Here is an 18,571-nt window from a genome sequence, read left to right as displayed (position 1 = left end):
AGAATTTGGCCTGAAGCTGATGAGCCGATTGAACCATCTGAAAAAGGTACTTGGAGTTTCGCTAAAGGGACAAACATTTCAGCAAGTTAAGTTCTGTTTCGACAATGGGTCTTGAAACCAAATGTTTTTACTTTGCGGCATGTCTTAATTCTTCCAGCACTACCACACAGAGTTTGACGGTAACCCCAGACCTACATATTTATATCCTGTCTTTGAGCAGGTATTACCAGAGGCTACCTTGAATGCATCTGTTGACCTTGTGTTTGGCACAAAGAAAATAAAGATAAAAATGGTAATGGCTGTCAATGACTAGGGTCACGTGATTACTTGATGGTGATCACATGATGTTTCCTCAGTGGCTGCTTATGTCTGAAGATCTTTCTGTGACAACACACTGAGATTGGGAGTGGCCGCCACCTAAGGCACTTCAACCAACCAGGATGGCGCTCGGAGGCTAGTGGCTTTTCTGTGTGGAGCTTTTAATTCGTAGCTTTACCGAGGCTTCTGCTTCTGGATTCTTTGTAGGATTAAGATTGGCACCTTTTCATGTTTTTTTTCCCGGGTTTTTTTTCTTTCTCAGCCTTTTTAGCTGTTCCATTATCACTTGGTGGAGCTCTGGTATAGCAGCCCTAGAGTTGCACGTTCCTGACCAAAACAAAAAACAAGAAACAAAAAACAGCTGCACCGATTTAATTCAATTGAGTTTAATTGGTGCAGCTGTTTCTTTTTTTTATTTGGGGGAATTCAACTGGTGCCGCTGTTTCTTTCTTTTACTTTGGTTTCCAGCCTTATAGCTGTTTTTTCTGGTCCCTAATGGGACTGTTGCTTGCAGGTTCCTGATCCCTGATTTGCAGAAAACTTAGCATCAAGAATGACAGAGCTCTGTCATCTCACCAATTAAGCATTGACAGAGCATGTCACTATAACAGGATAGCACAAGAAGCTGTGGATGAAACTTAAAATGTCTTCACAAATGTCACACAAGTACATTTCTTAAAAAACAAAAACAAAATACCCCTCTGATATTGATAAATCATGCAAAAATAAAGGAGAGGATCAAAATATAACTTGCATCAAATCTTGAAACTCTTATAAACGTGTTAGTATTTTACTTTCCCCTTCATGGATCACTGCCTTGTTGTGGTGAAGGGGCTTGCGTAACTCAGTGAAGCCATAAGCTATGCTGTGCAGGGCCACCCAAGACGGACAGGTCATGGTGGAGAGTTCTGACAAAATGTGGTCCACTGGAGAAGGAAATGGCAATCCACTCCAGTATTCTTGCCAAGAAAACCCCATGGAACGTATCATAAGGCTGAAAGAGATGACGCCGGAAGATGAGCCCCTCAGGTCGGAAGGTGTCCAATATACTACTGGGGAAGAGCAGAGGGAATTTCCAAGTAGCGCCAGAAAGAGTGAAGCGGCTGGGCCAAAGCCAAAAGGACACTCAGCTGTGGATGTGTCTGGGGGTGAAAAGAAAGTCTGATGCTGTAAAGAACAATATTGTTTAGGAACCTGGAATGTAAGATCAATGAATCAAGGTAAGCTGGAGGTGGTCAAACGTGAGATGGCAAGATTGAACATCGACATCTTGGGAATCAGCGAACTAAAATGGACAGGCATGGGCGAATTTAATTCAGGTGACCATCATATCTACTACTGTGGGCAAGAATCCCTTAGAAGAAATGGAGTAGCACTCATAGTCAACAAAAGGGTGGGAAAAGCAGTACTGGGGTACAATCTCAAAAATGATAGAATGATCTCAGTACGAATCCAAGGGAAACCATTCAACATCACAGTAATTCAAGTCTATGCCCCAACCACTGAGGCCGAAGAAGCGGAGGTTGATCGGTTCTATGAAGACCTACAACACCTTCTAGAACTAACACCAAAAAAAAGATGTCCTCTTCATCACAGGGGATTGGAATGCTAAAGTAGGAAGTCAAGACATAATTGGGATAACAGGCAAGCATGGCCTTGGTGTACAAAATGAAGCAGGACAAAGGCTAATAAGAGTTTTGCCAAGAGAACACGCTGATCATCGCAAACGCTCTTTTCCAACAGCACAAGAGGCGACTCTACACATGGATGTCACCAGATCGTCAATATCGAAATCAGATGGATTATGTCCTTTGCAGCCAAAGATGGAGAAGCTCTATTCAGTCAGTAAAAACAAGACCTGGAGCTGACTGTGGCTCAGATCATGAGCTTCTTGTTGCAAAATTTCAGTTTAAATTGAAGAATGCAGGGAAAACCACTAAACCATTCAGGTATGACCTAAATCATATCCCTTATGAATATACAGTGGAGGTGAGGAATAGATTTCAGGGATTAGACCTGATAGACAGAGTGCCTGAGGAACTATGGACGGAGGTCTGTAACATTGTTCAGGAGACAGCAACGAAATCCATCCCAAAGAAAAAGAAATGCAAGAAAGCCAAGTGGCTGTCTGAGGAGGCTTTACAAGTAGCTGAGGAAAGAAGGGAAGTGAAAAGCAAGGGAGAAAGGGGAAGATATATTCAACTGAATGCAGAGTTCCAGAGAATAGCAAGGAGAGACAAGAAGGCCTTCTTAAATGAACAATGCAAAGAAATCGAAGAAAACAATAGAATGGGAAAGACTAGAGATCTTTTCAAGAAAATTGGAGATCTCAAGGGAACGTTTTGTGCAAAGACAGGCATGATAAAGGACAAAGAAGGCAGGGACCTCACAGAAGCAGATGAGATTAAGAAGAGGTGGAAAGAATACACACAAGAACTATACAAGAAAGATCTTAATGTCCCTGATAGCCATGATAGTGCGGTCACTGAACATGAGCCGGACATCCTAGAGAGTGAAGTCAAGTGGGCCTTAGGAAGCATTAGTAACAACAAAGCTAGCGGAGATGACAGTATTCCAGCTGAGCTATTTAAAATCCTAAAAGATGATGCTGTTAAAGTGCTGCACTCAATATGCCAACACATTTGGAACATTCAACAGTGGCCATAAGACTGGAAAAGGACAGTTTACATTCCAATTCCAAAGAAGGGCAATGCCAAAGAGTGTTCAAACTACCGCACAATTGTGCTCATTTCACATGCCAGCAAGGTGATGCTCAAAATCCTACAAGCTAGGCTTCAGCAGTACGTGAACAGAGAACTACCGGAAGTACAAGCTGGGTTCCGAAGAGGCAGAGGAACTAGAGATCAAATTGCCAACATTCGCTGCATCATGGAGAAAACAAGAGAATTCCAGAAAAACGTCTATGTCTGCTTCATTGACTACGCTAAAGCCTTTGACTGTGTGGATCACAACAAACTCTGGCAAATTCTTAAAGAGATGGGAGTACCAGACCACCTTACCTGTCTCCTGAGAAACCTGTACGAGGGTCAAGAAGCAACAGTAAGAATCAGACATGGAACAACCAATTGGTTCCAAATTTGGCAAGGAGTACGAAAAAGCTGCATATTGTCGCCCTGCTTATTTAACTTAAATGCAGAGTACATCATGAGAAATGCCGGGTTGGATGAATCACAGCTCGGAATTAAAATTCCTGGGAGAATTATCAACAACCTCAGATATGCAGACAATACCACCCTAATGGCAGAAAGCGAAGAGGATCTAAAGAGCCTCTTGTTGAGGGTGAAAGTGGAGAGTGCAAAAGCTGGTTTGAAACTCAACATTAAAAAAACTAAGATCATGGCATCTGGCCCCATCACTTCCTGGCATATAGAAGGGGAAGAAATGGAAGCAGTGACAGATGTTATTTTCTTGGGCTCCAAGATCACCGCAGACGGTGACTGTAGCCATGAAATTAAAAGACGCTTGCTCCTTGGGAGGAAAGCTATGGCACACCTAGACAACACAGTAAGAAGCAGAGACAGCACCTTGCCAACAAAGGTCTGCATAATCAAAGCTATGGTTTTCCCAGTAGTAACGTATGGCTGTGAGAGCTGGACTATAAGGAAGGCTGAGCGCCGAAGAATTGATGCTTTCGAACTGTGGTGCTGGAGAAGACTCTTACGAGTCCCCTGGACTGCAAGGAGGTCAAATCAGTCCATCCTGAAGGAAATCAACCCTGAGTGCTCATTGGAAGGACAGATACTGAAGCTGAAGTTCCAATATTTTGGCCACCTAATGCGAAGAGAAAACTCCCTGGAAAAGACACTGATGCTGGGAAAGATTGAGGGCGAAAGGAGAAGGGGACGGCAGAGGATGAGATGGCTAGATAGCATCACCAATGCAATGAATATGAACTTGAGCACACTCCGGGAGAGAGCGGAGGACAGGAAGGCCTGGCGTGCTATGGTCCATGGGGTCACAAAGAGTCAGACACGACTTAACGACTGAACAACAACAACAAAAATAATGAACTGTCAGTTGACTGTTGTCCCAGTCCTTAAATATGTATTGAATTTTTGCCACTCCTGGCCTAAGCATTTCTGGCAACCTTTTCGACAAGTGTGGAACAAGTCATGTCTGAAGGATGGGGCAATACTGTGCAGTACATCTGCCTCCCAGAACACCTTGAAGTTGTTTTGCTTGCAGTCTGCTCCAAGTGGTGCAGGCAGCCTTACAACACTGGAGAGGGAGGTGGGAACACTGGCCTGGCTCTGTTGTAGGTAGCCCCATAGCCCTCCTGTCTCTGCCCAAGAGTGCCCCAAATCACTGTGCAGCCTATGCCACAAGAAGATCAATGCTAAAATGTTTAAAAGCACGCTTTTTCAGAATTGAGCACAAACTATACAGCTGGGCTTCCAGCACTGAATTTGACCTCATTCTCCATTTTCATTGTCAAAAGATTTTGCTGATTGTCTTCCTTGGTAACTGTTGTAAATCCCCTCCTACAAAAGTAATTGCATTCTTTAGAGACAGCAGTCTTTGAAGGTAGGGGCATTCCCAAGAAAGCCATATCACAAGAGGAAGCAGATGGCCGACCTCTCTAGCATTGAAGCTGAAGAGATAGCAAAATGCCATGTTCGTGCAAATAATTAGCGCAAGAGAAAGGGAAATGGGAAAAATGCTGGTTCAGTTTACTGATTGTACCCCTAAATATACTGATAACTGGTTTTAGGGGCTTTTTTCATTTCTGCATTCAAACCAGTGGAGCGGGACGGGGTGAGGAGTTCCTGAAACTGCAAGGTTGGGGAAGATTAAGAACACAACCTTCCTTTAAACTGTTGTCTTCAGATTGAACTTCAGAAGAAAGCTGAAACTGTTCTTAGGGAGGCATCACTTCTCTTGTGTATGCCTGCTATTCCTTTCGACCCACCGTTGCCCCTGGGTGAACAGGTTTTGCAGGTGGTGGAAACTATGGTAAAATGTGCAAAATCTGTTTTAACAAGAAACGAAAGTGTGAGCATAAGGATATAAGAAGAGCCATCCTGGATCAGACCAAGGGTCCATCTAGTCCAGCATTCTGTTCAGACAGTGGCCAAGTAGCTGCCCACAGGAAACCCACAAGCAGGATATGAACGCAACAGCACCCTCCTGCCCATGTTCCCCTGCCTACGGTGTACATAGGCATACTGCCTCTGATACTGGAGGTAGCTTATAGTCATCAGGACTAACAGCAATGCCTCTTTCATACAAGTGTTGATGACTGTCTGAAACGGCTACCTTATTCAACCTCAGTTACTCCAAAGACTGATATGCATTCTTTCCCTTAACGCTTGATTATGTAACCCAAAGTAACTAAGCTCCGGAATGTTTGTTAGAGGTTCACCGCTATGTGCAGGGCTTACCATGGAAGAGGTCTCATGTTATTTTCTGTTCCTTTGTAGTAGAGTGGCAGTCCAAAGGAGAACTAAAGTTAGTTCTGCACACACATAGATAATGTGCTGCCAATGAAATGTAAATGTGGAGTCACTTCAATTTTGGCCTAGATATCCAAAATGGATGCCAATTCCAATATGGCTGCCATCCCAGCTCTGGTTCTGGGCTTTTTCAACAATACAACTGTCTGTGGTAAACATACCATTCTGTTATTGGAAGTCTTTTGTCTATGTAACAATAAAGAACTTATTCTTATATTATCTACCTTCTTTCTGGTTCTCTGTAACATTCTCTCTGAATAGCCTCTCTGTATACAGGGTTGGTGGAAATTATCAGGTTTCCTTCTATAATCTGAATTCTTTTGATTCTTATAAATTGTCCATAAGGCATATTTTCCCTGATGTGCACTGTCATATCTGAGAAGTTTATTTCAAGCTGTACTTTTATTATATTTAATCCCCCTCCTCCTTTTTGTACTACAATATCTAAGAAATTGATATTTTGGTAGTCCTGGGTCATCTCACATTTGGTATTTTCAGTTCTAACATTTACCCACTTATGAAATTCAACCAACTCATCCATATTTTCTTGGCAGATCAAAAATATGTCATCTATATATCTGCACCAGAATGTAATGGGCTTGCTGAAGGGATTATCAGAAGAATATATGTACAGGTCTTCCAACTGTCGTGTGTGTGTGTGTGTGTGTGTGTATGCTAATTCTGGTGCCTTGGGAGAGCCCATTGACATTCCGTGTGTCTGTCAATAGAACTGTGTATGAAATGCAAAATAATTTTTAGAGAAAACAAATGCCGGGAAAGCTACAATATATTGTGTGGGTGGTATCTCCCTTTCTCTAGAGTGTAACACTTTCTCTGCACGTTGTAGTGCTTCGTCTTGTGGCATGTTTGTATATAATGTGGTGACATCTAGAGTTACCAACTCATTTGGAGGGGAAAGTGGCATACAAATATATTATGATTCCCAGATTGCCAGTTCACGCCTTGTATCAGTCGTGTAGGAATCATGTGCTATGCCCAGGTATTGACAATTCACATTGCCAGATGCCAGCACACAAAGGGAGAGAGTTTTTCCCTTTCTGACGAGCTCCATTCCCTATTTGAATTCTTCATACATTTCAAAGAATGGGAGGGCGATGAGGTGTCTGTCTCACTTCCCGTGGTGCATATGATCAGAAGCCATCTCCTGTCATTTTAGTGGGATGTAGCGGAGCCAGGTTTTGCAGGGTCAAAGCGCCGGGACTTTTAGATTAGCAGGGATGATTATGTCTCCTGCCACTCCCTCATGCTTCCCTGTTTCCTGGGTGCTTACTTACTATCCTTATTGGGGCAGGGCAGAGCAAGGTGGTGCGGGGGTGGTGGTGGTGGTGGATTTTCCTAGCAGCAATATAATGTTCCTTGCTTTTAATACAAAATATTTTGGAGTAATTTGCTCTTGAACAGGCTGTTAAGACCCATTAGCATTACAAAGGGCACATAATACACAGGAAGAATAAGAAAAAAGGAAGAAGCAGTGGAAAAACACAGGAGGGTTACAAATGGAAGACAGGGATGTCTGTTGTTGTTGTTCAGTCATTCAGTCGTGTCCGACTCTTCGTGACCGCATGGACCATAGCACGTCAGGCCTTCCTGTCCTGCGCTCTCTCCCGGAGTGTGCTCAAGTTCATATTCATTGCATCGGTGATGCTATCTAGCCATCTCATCCTCTGCCGTCCCCTTCTCCTTTTGCCTTCAGCCTTTCCCAGCATCAGGGTCTTTTCCAGTGACTTTTCTCTTTGCATTAGGTGGCCAAAATATTGGAGCTTCAGCTTCAGTATCTGTCCTTCCAATGAGCACTCAGGGTTGATTTCCTTCAGGATGGACTGATTTGACCTCCTTGCAGTCCAGGGGACTCGTAAGAGTCTTCTCCAGCACCACAGTTCAAAAGCATCGATTCTTCGGCGCTCAGCCTTCCTTAGAGTCCAGCTCTCACAGCCATACATTGCTACTGGGAAAACCATAGCTTTGATTATACGGACCTTTGTCGGCAAGGTGATGTCTCTGCTTCTTACTATGCTGTCTAGCTTTGCTATAGCTTTCCTCCCAAGGAGCAAGCGTCTTTTAATTTCATGGCTACAGTCACCGTCTGCGGTGATCTTGGAGCCCAAGAAAATAAAATCTGTCACTGCTTCCATTTCTTCCCCTTCCATATGCCAGGAAGTGATGGGGCCAGATGCCATGATCTTAGTTTTTTTAATGTTGAGTTTCAAACCAGCTTTTGCACTCTCCTCTTTCACCCTCAACAAGAGGCTCTTTAGATCCTCTTCGCTTTCTGCCATTAGGGTGGTATCGTCTGCGTATCTGAGGTTGTTAATAATTCTTCTGGCAATCTTAATTCCGAGCTGTGATTCATCCAACCCGGCGCTTCTCATGATGTACTCTGCATATAAATTAAATAAGCAGGGCAACAATATACAGCCTTGTCGTACTCCTTTCCCAATTTTGAACCAATCGGTTGTTCCATGTCTGGTTCTTATTGTTGCTTCTTGACCCTCGTACAGGTTTCTCAGGAGACAGGTAAGGTGGTCTGGTACTCCCATCTCTTTAAGAATTTGCCACAGTTTGTTGTGATCCACACAATCAAAGGCTTTAGCATAGTCAATGAAGCAGACATAGACGCTTTTCTGGAATTCTCTTGCTTTCTCCATGATCCAGCGAACGTTGGCGATTTGATCTCTAGTTCCTCTGCCTCTTCGAAACTCAGCTTGTACTTCTGGTAGTTCTCGGTTCGCATACTGCTGAAGCCTAGCTTGTAGGATTTTGAGCATCACCTTGCTGGCATGTGAAATGAGCACAACTGTACGGTAGTTTGAACATTCTTTGGCATTGCTCTTCTTTGGAATTGGAATGTAAACTGACCTTTTCCAGTCTTGTGGCCACTGTTGAGTGTTCCAAATTTGTTGGCATATTGAGTGCAGCACTTTAACAGCATCATGTTGGAAATCAACATTTTTTTCTGAATTAAAATGGAAGGTACAAATTACCACCTGAGAGAGTTTTCTTTTTACAGTGTGTGTGAGAGTAAGAGTTAAGAATCGAACCACCCATCCTCACTGAAGCCCATCTCATATTCTTCTGCATGAGTCTCAGTACAATAATGTGGTGACATCTAGAGTTACCAACTCATTTGGAGGGGAAAGTGGCATACAAATATATTATGATTCCCAGATTGCCAGTTCACGCCTTGTATCAGTCGTGTAGGAATCATGTGCTATGCCCAGGTATTGACAATTCACATTGCCAGATGCCAGCACACAAAGGGAGAGAGTTTTTCCCTTTCTGACGAGCTCCATTCCCTATTTGAATTCTTCATACATTTCAAAGAATGGGAGGGTGATGAGGTGTCTGTCTCACTTCCCGTGGTGCATATGATCAGAAGCCATCTCCTGCCATTTTAGTGGGATGTAGCGGAGCCAGGTTTTGCAGGGTCAAAGCGCCGGGACTTTTAGATTAGCAGGGATGATTATGTCTCCTGCCACTCCCTCATGCTTCCCTGTTTCCTGGGTGCTTACTTACTATCCTTATTGGGGCAGGGCAGAGCAAGGTGGTGCGGGGGTGGTGGTGGTGGTGGATTTTCCTAGCAGCAATATAATGTTCCTTGCTTTTAATACAAAATATTTTGGAGTAATTTGCTCTTGAACAGGCTGTTAAGACCCATTAGCATTACAAAGGGCACATAATACACAGGAAGAATAAGAAAAAAGGAAGAAGCAGTGGAAAAACACAGGAGGGTTACAAATGGAAGACAGGGATGTCTGTTGTTGTTGTTCAGTCATTCAGTCGTGTCCGACTCTTCGTGACCGCATGGACCATAGCACGTCAGGCCTTCCTGTCCTGCGCTCTCTCCCGGAGTGTGCTCAAGTTCATATTCATTGCATCGGTGATGCTATCTAGCCATCTCATCCTCTGCCGTCCCCTTCTCCTTTCGCCCTCAATCTTTCCCAGCATCAGGGTCTTTTCCAGGGAGTTTTCTCTTCGCATTAGGTGGCCAAAATATTGGAGCTTCAGCTTCAGTATCTGTCCTTCCAATGAGCACTCAGGGTTGATTTCCTTCAGGATGGACTGATTTGACCTCCTTGCAGTCCAGGGGACTCGTAAGAGTCTTCTCCAGCACCACAGTTCGAAAGCGTCAATTCTTCGGTGCTCAGCCTTCCTTATAGTCCAGCTCTCACAGCCATACGTTACTACTGGGAAAACCATATCTTTGATTATATGGACCTTTGTTGGCAAGGTAATGTCTCTGCTTCTTACTATGCTGTCTAGGTTTTTAAATGCAGGATTTTTAAATTTAAATTTTTTAATGCAAGATTTTAGGCTGGTGTAGAGATGCTCCACAAAACGTAGATGGAACAGTTTTTACAAAATCTGAACATCTCTATGTGACCCCACCCCCTTTCCCCCAACCACCAATTGTTTGGTTGTTTCCTGGGTGTTGTACAGTTTTCTCCCCATTCTAAATGGTCAAAATGCCTCTCCTAAGGCTTAGTTAATGGTAGTAGGAGGTTTAAGCTAAAATATGCAGGTATTTTGGCCATGCCCCCTTTTCATTTGGCCCTGCCCCTTTCTTCCCTCAGCCCTGCCCACCACTGAACGTGGCTTCCGTCAGCTTCTCCAAAATGGAATTTGCCCCTCAGGCTGAAAGAGGTTATGGGGTCATCTGATAACAGGAGGCACAGGAGAGGTGGCCCTCTCACCTTCCACACACTGTGAACAGCCAGCCGGAGGTGACCGTACTGGCCCCAGTCCAGCTAATCAAGGAGGGGGATCCAGATGAGCTGTCTGTGAGCAGCAGAACCCATGGAAAGGATTAAGTGGGTGCCATGTGTTTGCTGGCTCACCCACTTCCCAGCAGGAGCTGTGGCTGATTGGAGTGGGGCTAACGGGAGGGTCAGGAAGCGCGGAGCGGGTTAAAGGGCTCAGTGAACCAGGAGCGGAGGGGAGAACAGAGGGAAAAATGAGATTAGAAAAGGAAGGAGCAAACAGGACAGGTAAACAGAGCTAGGAGAGAAAAGGACTGGACTTTTTCTTGGGGGTTTTATTATGTATGTCGCCCTGAGAGCTTTGGCTATAGGGTGACTCATAAAGTGAAGTAATAATAGGAGAGAACTAGAAAGATAGGAGAGGATGCTGGAGAAGCAGAGGAAAAAGTACTGGAAATGTGGAGGATGAGAGAAGGAGAGGTTCAGGAAAAAGAATATGGAAAAGCCCTGCAGGGCTAGAAAAGGAGAAACCCTTAACTGAATGGGAGACCAGTGAACACAGGAACTGAAGGCAAGTCGAGGCCAACATTGGAGAAGGGAGTGAAATCTCTGAGGAGCTGGGGTGCCACCACCCAGCCTCTCCAGGAAACCCAGAAAGGAGCAACAGAGAAAGAAAGAGGGCTGATTCCGAGCCATGATGGAGGACAGTGGCAAAGCATGTCAAACCGTACCACCCCAGACCTGGGTCTTCAGCCATATAAGAGGGCTTAGGAGACCATAGGAAGGGGTGGTTCACTAGAAATTGGGGTCACCCTTGCTTCCCCTGAGAAACACAAATTTATTTACTTGTTACATTTATATCCCACCTTTCCTCCAAGGAGCCCAAGGTGATGTACATCATCTTCCTCCTCCTCTGCATGTTATCCTCACAACAACCCTGTGAGGTAGGTTAGGCTGAGAGTCAGTGACTGGCCCAAAGCCAGCCAGTGAGCTTTGTGGCCGAGTGGGGACTAGAACCTGGATCTCTCAAGTCCCAGTCCAACACTCTAATCTCTACACCACATTGGCTCACAAATGAGAAAAGCCTTCCCTGCCCCCCCCCCCAAAACCATTGTGGCTGTGAACGCAAGTGTGACTGGTGACCAAGGCCTTTCCCCTTGCACCTGGCTGACACCTCCCCACTCAGTAAACTACACTGTGAAGCCTCCTAAGCATCTGTGGTCTCTCTAGGGATGGAGGAAGGGCGATTTGATGGGCCCATCCCCATGAATGGGACAAGCCAACCCACACACATTTCTGCTTTGCAACTCTCCCCTCTCAATTAAGCCATGTGCTTCTCCAATAGGCCATGTGCTATAACTGCAGGCCGCCCTGACAAGGAACACAGGAGCAAGAGCTATTGATGGGTTGGGGCCAGAGTACATGAAACACCACTTCCTTCCCCATCCTTACCTTCACATTTTGATGGTAGCATACAGGGCAAGTCCACTAGAGCTTCTGTTCTTTACCCTTGAGGAAGGCAAAGTCTGGCTTAGCACTAAGCTGATCCCCTGGACCCACCCTCAAACAGACCTGCCCGGAGTGGGCGGGAGGCAAAGGGGGCAGTTTGTCCTGGGCCCCTGCACAGTAGGGGGGCTCCCTGGACAAGTGTTATTTTAATAAAGAAAGTGAGCTATTCACATGAGCCAAGGCAAGGAGAACATTTTTTTTTTAAAAAAGGGAAAAACATGCTCGCACCTGCTCAGAACGTTCCTGCTACTCCAGAGCCTTTCCCTGGACCAGAAAGGCTTTGGAGTCTGCCTGGTGCCCAGCGCCAGGCAGTGCTAGCCCCCCTAATTAAGAGGGGAAGCACCACAAAAAAAAGGCTCGGCACAGGCTGTTAGCCTGAGCTGGCCAATCAAAGATGATCCCTTCCCTCCGCAAGGGAGGTACTTTGGGGCGATGGGGTGGGCGAGGGGTGTTGCACAGAGGAAGGAGGCTGGCTGATTGACTGGACAGTAAATGGAGTAGGTGGCTGGCTGGCCAGTCAGTGGCCAGTCAGAGCCACTTGTAGGTGTGTTGGGTGATCCAAGCTGGGTTGAATGGGGTGGGTGGAGTGAATGAGTTATTTCCACTCTACCCTTCCTCATGCGTAGAAAGTGAGGGAGGGGGAGAGAGAGAGAGAGAGAGAGAGAGAGAGACCAGACCAGACCATCACTCTTATTTTTTCATATTTATACCAGTATGTACTTTATTTAAAAATCTTTCCAGTCTGTTTTGGATGTCTGGAGAAATTTATAGGTGGTGCTGAGTTGTAAAAAGAGATCTAGTCCAACACGATTTTATTCTGCAGAATAAGGCAATCTTTTTGGGGCTTGTGCACCAACAAAGACAGCAATCAAGTAGTGTGATCCAGAAGCTTATATACACGAAGTCTTTGGGGGTAGTCTTATGCCTGCTTTCTACTAACTTCTTTGTCGAGCTGGCACAAACAATGCCCCTCAACACTCAAGCATGCATAGAGAGACAGCAGAGAGATAGTCACATACTCTTGCATACTACATTCTTGAGTCTCTGATAAGGCACTATATCTTTGCTAGCATGGCAGTTTTATACAGAGGTAGAACACACACAAAAATCAAGCTACATAGAACAGCTTAAGCTAAGCTAAACATTTGTTGTTGTTTATTTGGTCAGTTGCTTCGGACTCTTCGTGACTTCATGGACCAGCCCACTCCAGAGCTTCCTGTCGGCCGTCGCCACCCCCAGCTCCCCCAAGGTCGAGTCCGTCACCTCCAGAATATCATCCATCCACCTTGCCCTTGGTCAGCCCCTCTTCCTTTTGCCTTCCACTTTCCCTAGCATCAGCATCTTCTCCAGGGTATCCTGTCTTCTCATGATGTGGCCAAAGTACTTCAGTTTTGCCTTTAATATCATTCCCTCAAGTGAGCAGTCTGGCTTGATTTCCTGGAGTATGGACTGGTTTGATCTTCTTGCAGTCCAAGGCACGCTCCAACACCACAGTTCAAAAGCATCTATCTTCCTTCGCTCAGCCTTCCTTATGGTCCAACTCTCGCAGCCATAGGTTACTATGGGGAATACCATTGTTAAAGCTGAAATTTCTATAACAATTATGTAACCCAAACTCAGCATTGACGTCAATTGCCCGCTGCCTCAGTTTTCCTGAGTGTGAAATGGGTTCCCTCTCTCCTCCCCTGCTTCCAATCGTTGTTAAGTGGCCTCTGCCAGAAATTGCTTTCTTTGAGCTGCTATGCTGGATAAATTGGGGTGGGAGATGGGGGAGGGGTCTGAACTGCTTTTAAATTGGGGGTATCTTTGTCCTCCCTTATGCTTACCTTAAGTAATGAATTGAGGCCCATGCCTGGCCTCCATTTTGTGGTGCTGTACAATGCATCTCAGTCTGGTTTTTTTGTTTTTTGTTTATCCTTTCCTTTTTTTGGTGGTGGAAAGTAACACCTTAGAACACACATTTCTGGCTAAATTCCTTCTGTTTTCTATTTGCTGGTCAAAATTACTGTTTGAAATTCTGTGATGATGTAATCCATACTCAGCATTGACTTCAATTGCCTGCTACCTCAGTTTTCCAGGGTGTGAAATGGGTCCCGTCCCCCCTTTCTTCCAAGCATTGGTAAGTTGCCTTAGAACATATTCCTAGCTAAATTCCTCCTTTTTCTGCTTGCTGGGCCACAGCAGGGGGGCGTCCCGGCAAGTTGGAAGGTCGGCACACTGGCCCAATTCCCTTCCTACTGAGAAATGTGTGTCTGGCTGTCCTTCCTTCCTGCAGTCCCTCCTTCTTCCTAGTTCCCTCAAGGTGCCTGTGATGGCAGCGGTGGCGGCTTGGCTGGGCACATACTGGTGTCAGGAGGAGGTTGGGCTCCTCCTTGATCTTGTGAGGGGCAGCAGCTCCGTGAAGCTGCTTATGCAAAGTGCACCCCTCCCAAGCAGAGCTGCCTTCATTAAAATCTCCAGGATGCTGACTAGGGGCGGATTCCTAAGGACTCCAGGACAGGCACATTCCAAATTCAAATGCCTTGGAGGTCCATGATGGAAAACTGCCCCTGTAGCATTAGGCCCTTTCTGTCAGAGGCTGCAAAGCCTCTGGGTGGCTGCAGGGAAGCCCAGCCTGCTGGATAGAACCGTGCCTGCAAGTGCCCTGCCATTTCTTTTGAGCTTTCTCCCATGTTGTGGTTGCCCCATGGGGTCTGCCAATTTGGGAGGGGGGGTCGGGGGCAGGAGCAGGTACTGCACTCCACTGACATGCTGACCTGCTGCCTTGTTTAGAATGTGGCAGGCTGAAAAAGGCAAGGACCCAAAATGGCGCAGGCATGGGGAGGCGACAGGCTCCACAGCCCATCACCGCCTTCGCCATCATGACCGCACCGCCAACAACCCAAGCCAACCGCCCACAGCTGCCAACACACAGTGGTTCATTCACGCTAGGGGAGAAATAAACGGGGAGGTCATGGCACTCCATTTGCGTATATTTGGAAAAATACCACATTTTTTCCATTTAAGAAAGACATGGGATAGGTGAGCAGAAATGGTGGAATAATGACTGGACAACGATGATGTCATGTAATGGACCTGCACGATTCAGTGAGTGGCCAATCATGAATGCGCAATAAACTGGAAGTGTACAGTCACCTTTTAAATTCAATCCTGAGTGTCAGTGATCATGGAAGTTAGCCTGTGGGACCTGCAGAGAAATTCACAGGACCTACTGCTTTTACCTCAGGAGTGGAGAACCATGCCAGAGACTGCACAGTCTCTGGGTCACAGCGGTGAGGCCCAGCTGCCAGGAGAGAGGGCCTGCCTGTAAGTAGCTCTGCTGCTGTCCTTCACATTCTCAGCCATCATAGCACTGCCCCCCCGCTCCCCCATTCCCTACTACTTGTAAACTCTTCCCTGAGTCCTTCCTCCAAACCACACTGGTCCACGTGCCCATTTTTGGTTCGCTCCAGCTGAGGCGCTTGGTATAAAATAGGGTTGCAGGAGTGGGTCTGTGTATGAGCACAGTGGTTGAGGCGGCCCTTTGGTGAGGTGTTGTCCTGTAAACCCCCTCATCCTGAGCCAGCATGGCCACCATGCTGGTTGGGGATGATCAGACTTGCACTCCAGCAGGCCTAAAGGGTGCAGGTTTGGGGAGGGCTACATTCCTCATATGACTGTCGCTGTAATGTTTTGCTCTATCAGTGTCACTGATGAACGCTGCATGACCCAGGAGCTGTGTCACTGACCTGGTTCACCTGACACTGACTGTGGGGGGAATGTTGCATCTTGCTGTGCGCCTCTGGGTGCCTCCACACCATCATGCCTGCGTGCACCAGTTCTGATGGGCCTTGCCTTCACAGCCAAGTTTGCAGGTTGTGCGTTCGAGTTGAAGAGACCTCTAAACTGACAGGCGCATAGCAAAACTGGTGCAATGACATGCCGGCCCACTGAAACTCTGAGGGGCTACAGTGTTGTGATCACCACATCACTGTGCCTGCTAGTAGGGCTTCACATTGACCAATACTGCAGGACTGGAGCGTGTCAAATGTTTCCTGGCATGTGTTGGTGCTGGGAGAAGTGGCACTTCCGCATGTCGGGCTGACATGTAACACGTGGTTCCAGGGCTAGTAATTTTGGCATTTCAGAGAAGCGTGTGACCTGCCAATTTACAGGGGTGGTAACATTGTGGCCTCCCCCATGCAGGGAGACATTCCTTGTGCTAGGGGAATGGGGGGGGGGTGAGGCTATGGACCATTACAAAACCTATGTCCCCTACTTCTCCTCAGCTCCAAGGCTGCCATATGCAAACACACTCTGAAGCAATGATTGGAGGGCCACACAGCCCTCAAGGGGGAGATTCCGATGCAGGCAGGCATGTGGCTTGTGTGTGGAGTGTGCATTGCTATGCAGCCGCACAGACGGCTGTACATGACCCACAGGCCTTTGAATCCAGAGAGGGGAGTGGTATGGGACAATGGGTGCTCCTGTGTGCTCACCGAGCTGGGAGGACTCTCCCACACCACCTCCTTCTCATGGCCTGCTTGGTCTTGGACAGAAAGCAAAGACTCCACAGTAGCTGTCTTCGCCCTTCCACAGATGTGAGCTCCACAGCAGAGAAGCCATTAAGTGATTGCACCAACCATGCTAATAGTGGGGAGGAGAAGGAGGACGTGGTGTGGGAGAGTTCTCCCAGCTCAGTGAGCACCGTGGAGCACAAGCCATCATTGCAAGAGGCAGCTGGACACAAGGGGATGGCTACCAAGCAGGTGGAACATGAGGTCCCGTGCTGCACAAACAGTATGTGTGACAAAACACAAGTTTTTCTGAGAAGGAGGGGACAGAAGTGAGGAGCTCCATCCCATGCTCTGTTGCTCCTACCTGCTGCTTAAGAATTACTTCCCAAGGGGGTGCTGTGTGATGTGTAAACCCTTTTTGGGCAGGGGAATGACCAGACAGTGCCTCTTTCAGGCCCTCACTTCTTCTGTTGCACAAGCAACTGTACCCTGACACTCAGAGCTCGTCGTCCCCTTCTCTCTGGGCCGCTGTAGGGGTGGACCTAAAGATGAATGATTGAAGGGAAGAGGAGGAGCAGGAGACAGGGCCCTACTGAGGGCATGTTGCCTGAAGGTCCCTCCAAACCTTGCAGCCTGCACTACTATGTTGAAGGAAGTATGAAAATGTATAATTTCATAAAGAAAAACTACCACGGTTAGAAGAAAGGCCCATTTTCTTGATAGTTCATGTTCATAGTGCCAATACAGTGGTGCCCCAGAACTGAAATACCCTTTTAATGTTTGCCTTTAACACACTGCGCCATTGGGTTGGATCCAGACTAACTCATACTTGGAGTAGCTCCACTGAAATCAATGTGGCTTTAAGTTACTCAGTACTAGTTTAAGTCTGATTGTTTTCACTGGCCCTTCCCTAAGTATGACTAAGTCTAGATCCAACCATCTGATTATAATCCCCCCCCTCCCGCAAGTTAAACATATCCTCTGTTGTTTGGCTCAAGCAACACAATCCTATACATGTTTACCTGTATATAAGCCCCTACTGCAGCCTTCCCCAACCTGGCACCCTCCAGGTGTTCTGGACTACACACCAAAGATGAGCAACTGAAAGGAAGAAGAGGAGCAGGAGAGGGGCCCCCACTGAGGGTATGTTGCCTGACGGTCCCCCCAAAACCTGCAGCCTACGCTATGTTGAAATAAAGCCATAAGCTGTAACAGGTCAGCTGGATACCCTTTTTATTTATACTTTTTATTTATTATTTTTAAAGATAAAAATAATAGATATTCTAAAATAAAGAAGGGTTACCAACAGGCAGGAACTTCTACACAACAAAAAATATTAAAAGTAAAACCAGTGATAGTTCTGCTGTGTTGCAGCAAGGGCAGAAGACTGAAGAAGAAGCTATAGCCTGGGAGACTGTAGTATATGGTGATTCTGTTCCTTGAAGACTAGTGATACCACTCCAACAGAGGAATTACTTCTTGTAGCTAAGGAGGGAGTGTTGGAGCTCAGGTGGAGAGGTGGCAGCAGGAGCCATTTTGTGCGTGTGCTGAACATGATAAAGAATATAGGCCTTCAACTCCATGAGAGGCATCTCTTGAGAGCCACATGACAGAGATTTCATTGGGATCCCAGAAGTGGAGCAAGAGTGGACTGAAAGCAGAGCAGCAAATAAGAGGTAGCTTGCTTTGATAGGTAGCCCTTTTGATAGACATCACCAGGGAAAGTCCTGGGAGTAGCAGGGCCCGTTACACTGCTGTATTTTGCAATCCTGCGCAAACCATACAACTTGGTAACACTGCAAAGCTTCAGGGCTGCCCAGGGAAGTGAGGGGATGGGGGACAACTAGGGCACTTTGCCCCAGGACCCCACAAAGCAAGGGCCCCCAGCTCAGTTCCTGCACATACCATTGGCCTATGCCCTGACCCTGCCACATTGCTTACCAGAATTCTTGGTATTTTGTTCAAAGTTTTTATATAATGAGGAAATTGTATATTAGAGTGCAAGATGACACTGAATCTCAACATGTAATTGTGATGTAAGGGCCTGGCCCTGGCC

Source organism: Heloderma suspectum, chromosome 5 (genome assembly GCF_057233095.1).
Source record: "Heloderma suspectum isolate Gila_16-S chromosome 5, 16-S_ref, whole genome shotgun sequence".
Lineage (NCBI taxonomy): Eukaryota > Metazoa > Chordata > Lepidosauria > Squamata > Helodermatidae > Heloderma > Heloderma suspectum.
Note: the sequence above shows the minus strand (reverse complement) of the source record.